Here is a 4,557-nt window from a genome sequence, read left to right as displayed (position 1 = left end):
GCCTCTGAATTAGCGAAGATTTTCGAGAGGGAAAAAATATTTCCTTGTCTTTGACGGACAGCTCTGCTGGCTTTCGAGGAACTCTCGCCGAAGGGATGCGACGAACCGAGACTCCTTGCGGAAACATCACGTACTCCCTGCTTGACGTACGTCAAGAGCGACTCGGTGACGCTGCTAGTGAAAATCATCCGCATGACTGATGAGCCATGGCGGGATGGAGTCGTGAACGAGATTTTCATCTCAAGAGCACTCGAAAAGCTCAGGGAAGAGAACGTCACGCATCGAACCACGGGCTCCTGTCGCCGGAAGCTCGCTTTATTTGTCACAGATCAAGTCCCGAAACAAATCCTTCGGGCCCGACAAAGAGGCACCTCAAAAAACTTTTTCTCATAAGATCGACGAAACGTGCGTGCATCTCACGACCGTTGGATTGCTGAGGATGAATCAATTCGCCAGCGACGTCCGCAAGTAGCTCCCACGATAGCGGAGGCCGGGGCTACGATCGAGCACCGACATCTGGAAATGAATGCGATCGCAGTCCTGACCGCGGTTCGAAGATATGGTTGCCGACGTGCGGTGTGTGCACGCGCATAGCGGATCTTGGCAAGGCACGAGCGAGCTACGACAACGGCGGCTATTCGGATCTCGCAGGAAGACTCATCGATCCGCTTTCGGCCGAGAGCCTGCTGCTCAGGCTACGGCTTCGCATTGGGTTATGTATCGTTGACTCGGGCGGACTGAAAGCTGCCGACAAACGTCGAGTTTGTCACTCAGCTGCTCAGCTGCTGGCAGTGATCTCATCATTTCTTTGAAGTACGAGCAGAAATTCCAAGGACAGGTTCGTGAACTCACGGGGCTCCGCTAGCGAGGGAGTATGTCTCGATTGTATCAGCGGTCCAGAAATGTCCAGAGTCCAACTCTTCTATTCCCCCGTGGTGCCCAAACCCTCAAGACTTCCGCGCACAGCATTAGTTGTCCGACTATGGAATCGTGAATCATGAGTCACGAGGAAAAAAGAAGAAGGACTGAATTTCGGATGAACTTCGTTCGTTCCGGATGCGGTATTGAAGGCGAAAATAGAATCGTAGATGCTTTTCCTCCGTGAGTATAGCATGAGGAGATTCCCCGAGGATTACCCGATCGATATCCGGAATTCACTGCTCGCGCCGCGCCGTGACCGAAAACGGGAAAAATCAGCGGAAGGCGGGCGATCAAACCGATCGACCGAGTCCGACGCGAACCGAGAGTAATCCGAGTCCGAGCCTACCGACGATGCCACTCTCGTGAACTTTCAGCTTCTGAGCAAGAGAGCGGGAGGAACGGAAATTCCAAAGATTTCTTCAGCTCGAGTGAATCGAAACCGGCCGAGCACGCGGAATGTGTCGGTACACGGCTTCTCTGAAGGTTCCGTGGGGAAAGTGGCATCGCTCAAGCGTCGACAAGCCCCAGAATCAGGCGGAGATGCTTGCTCTTTACACCAGATGGATCCGGGATCTTCTTCTTGATTGCTCATCGAAAACTTGAAGTCGTCGAACGATACTCGATTTACTTCCCCTCAGTCTCAGGTGGGAAGAAGGCTCGAAGGTGGGATTCGAAAAAGCTCGACGTTCCTGTTCCTGCCGCCGACTTTGCTACTTACGCCCGGCGGGCGTCTTTTCAACACTTACATCTATCAGTCGATTCGAAATGCTCTTCCTTTCGTTGCTGGCCCACTGGTTCGCGTTTCGATTCCGTTCCTCCAGGGATCCGGGCTCTGGGAATCGACTTCACCGATGCCATTGCGTCGAGTCCGACCGAAAACAGCAGCGAAAGCAACAACTCAAGGAAAAATCGAAGTTTTCTGAAAAGTCGGCGATTCGATATTGATAGCTTCCTTGTGTCACGTAGAAGAAGTCTAGAGCCCGGAACGCTGGCTACGAGGGATTGGATCCGGTGACCTTAACCGGAACCGTGCTCCGCGGACTATTGAGATTTTCTCGTTTTTTTGTCTTCGAGCGACGCAAATGAGGATATCAAATAGGGCAGCATACCTGATACATACAACATCAACACGTCGCGCGTCGTGGTCGTCTGTTCTTAGAAGTTTCTCTCCCCTCTGAATTCTCGACGTGATCCCTCGCTCCGAATCTCGTCGGCAATACGGGGAATGGTGAATTATTCGTGCATTTGACGCAGAAAACTTACGGGAAGCTTGAACGAGTCCGACGCGACGTACGCAGGCAAGACTGGCGGAGAGCATCAAGAAGCGAGGTTTCATAAACAAACGCATTAGGAAAGCATTTCTAAGCCGTCGGAGCTCGCTCTCTGTCTCTCGATGTTCGGATGTTTGCTGAGAGTTGGGAGCTGAGCTGCTTTTCAAGAGATTGTTTGCCATGGGAATGGCGGCTGAGGAGAATTCCTTCGAGTGATTAAAACGTGGAATCTGCGACTGCGGAAGAGTCCACACCGGCTCCGACGGAAGGTGCTAGCGAGTCTGGCAAAGAGGATGAGGAGGGAGAACCGGTTATCTCAAGTATGAATTCGATCGAGAAAAAAGGGATTCGGATATGAGCATTGCGCTCGTTGCCAATCGCCCTGAGCGAGAAATTCCGCACCAGAAGGCAAACAACTGTACCGGCTGCGATCGATAGCATTCCGTCAGAGGTCTGCGGGACGACTAAGGAAAAGTCGAATGGGCTCCCGGGGATTTAGTTGCGAGATGGTCCCCCTTAATAACTAACGACGTGATGCTTCATACGAGTGGGTCGGCGAAATCCTGGATCGATTACGCGTCGTTCGAATCGAAAGACTGAATGGGCTCGCGGGCGCGTCTGATGCGACCGCCGACATCGGGCCATTAGGCCTCCTTGAATAAGGCTGAACGCGTTGCTTTCGGCGGAAAGAGGGCTCTTCCTTTTTTTTCGCCGATTTCCGCGTGGATATCTCCCTTGTAAGTGCGAGAGAGGAGAGGCATTCTCTGAAGTTTGGAGTGACCGAGTTCGTAGTCAGAGAAGATTTCCACCCGATCGAGTCCGAAAGGCTTGGCTGAATCCACCTCTTGTAAGGGGAAGGCGGGAAGAGACCTATCTGGAACTATTCTCAAGCCAACTACTAGCTCTCCCCGAGAAGCGGCTACTGAGCTCTCCTCCGTTCGATATCTAACCAATCACCGAGATCCGTCGTCTTGAAGCCGCTCAATCTCGAATTGGAGCAACCAAATACGGTGAAAAGGCACTCCGAGCTCTTTATATGGCGTGATATTCGGTGGGGAAATTCCCTCTTGCTCCGAGTCGATCGCAAGCTCCCCTTAATCCTTTCAAGGGAGTTCTAGTCTCCTCCTGAACAACGCCGAATCGATTCGAACTGATATGGGGAGGAGGGATGCGGGGCGAAAGACGCAATGAGAGAAAAAGTGACTCCAATCCTTTCTCGGAGATAAGTTCCCCTCAAAGTTTCGCAATTGCGGCACGATTCCTCGTCAATGGATTCCTCTCCGGCTGTTTTCTCCACGCTGCCTTACCTCGACTCTTGAGGAAGACTTCATTTATTTCCTTTTCGCCGTCGGTCTCGAATCCTCTGGTTTGCTCGATCCAAGTTCGGACTCCGTATATCAGATCCGACAACGGTACCGAAGCGCTTGCGCTTCTAACCGTGACACATTCGTCGAGGACCGACAGTGGTTGAGGACCTGTCCGGGCAAATCTCTAGAAGCAGGGTCTGGGTCTAGGTCTTCGTGACGTTGAGCCGTCCGAGCCTATGAATGCTCCTCACGAGAAACCCCGTTTCGATTTGATCGATTACCCACCATCGAGGCATTCAGCGATGAGCACCGGCTATCTGCGGCGGGGGTCGCACGGCGTCTCCGCCAAGATGTCCAGTTCGAATCGCGGTCAGCCACAAGTGATAACGGTGAGATCCGCCTGCGATAAGTTGGCTCGTGTTCGAGCCGTTGGGTCTATCCGAGAAGGACTCTCGTGAGGGAGAACCTTTTTCGCTGAACCTATTGGATACGCTACAGATGTTGTAGCCATTGTCACAGGCTGTGCGAGACGAGGAAATTCGTCGTTGCTTGGAGAGCAGGCTCCGTAGCTTCAGAACAGTCGCTCTCTCTTCTGGATCCATTGTCATATCACGGCCGATGGTAGAGAGTCAAGAAAGTTAACTTCGGCCTTGAATAGAACATAATCTAGCCTACGCCATGCATGGACAGAAACTTTATCCGGAGGTCATGTGAAAGGTGGTGGACGATGCCTTTCCTACGCCGCCCGGCGCCGCTATTGCCGTGAAGACGCCCACCGTGCACACATACCTACTCTTGGAATATCCCTCGCGTTCCGCCGGCTCGAGAGGTAGAACCGATAATAATCGGACACCGTCGGGTGGAAGGCCAGGATGAGACAAAATCTCAGCACGTTATCCCTCGTGGAGTGCTCTGACTATTTCCCTTGAATTAGTAATATTGTGAGCAGAAAAGTTCCCGAGCAAATGTTCATTTTCGAATTGGTCTTCGCGACGGGGGAATTTCCCTGCGCGATTGAGTGCCTCCACGGACGAATCGAGAGGGTGAGCACAATCGCC

This window comes from Galendromus occidentalis, unplaced genomic scaffold (assembly GCF_000255335.2).
Source record: "Galendromus occidentalis unplaced genomic scaffold, Mocc_1.1 scf7180000076437, whole genome shotgun sequence".
NCBI classification, from domain to species: domain Eukaryota; kingdom Metazoa; phylum Arthropoda; class Arachnida; order Mesostigmata; family Phytoseiidae; genus Galendromus; species Galendromus occidentalis.
The sequence above is the reverse complement of the archived record's forward strand: the minus strand, read 5'-3'. Positions refer to the sequence as shown.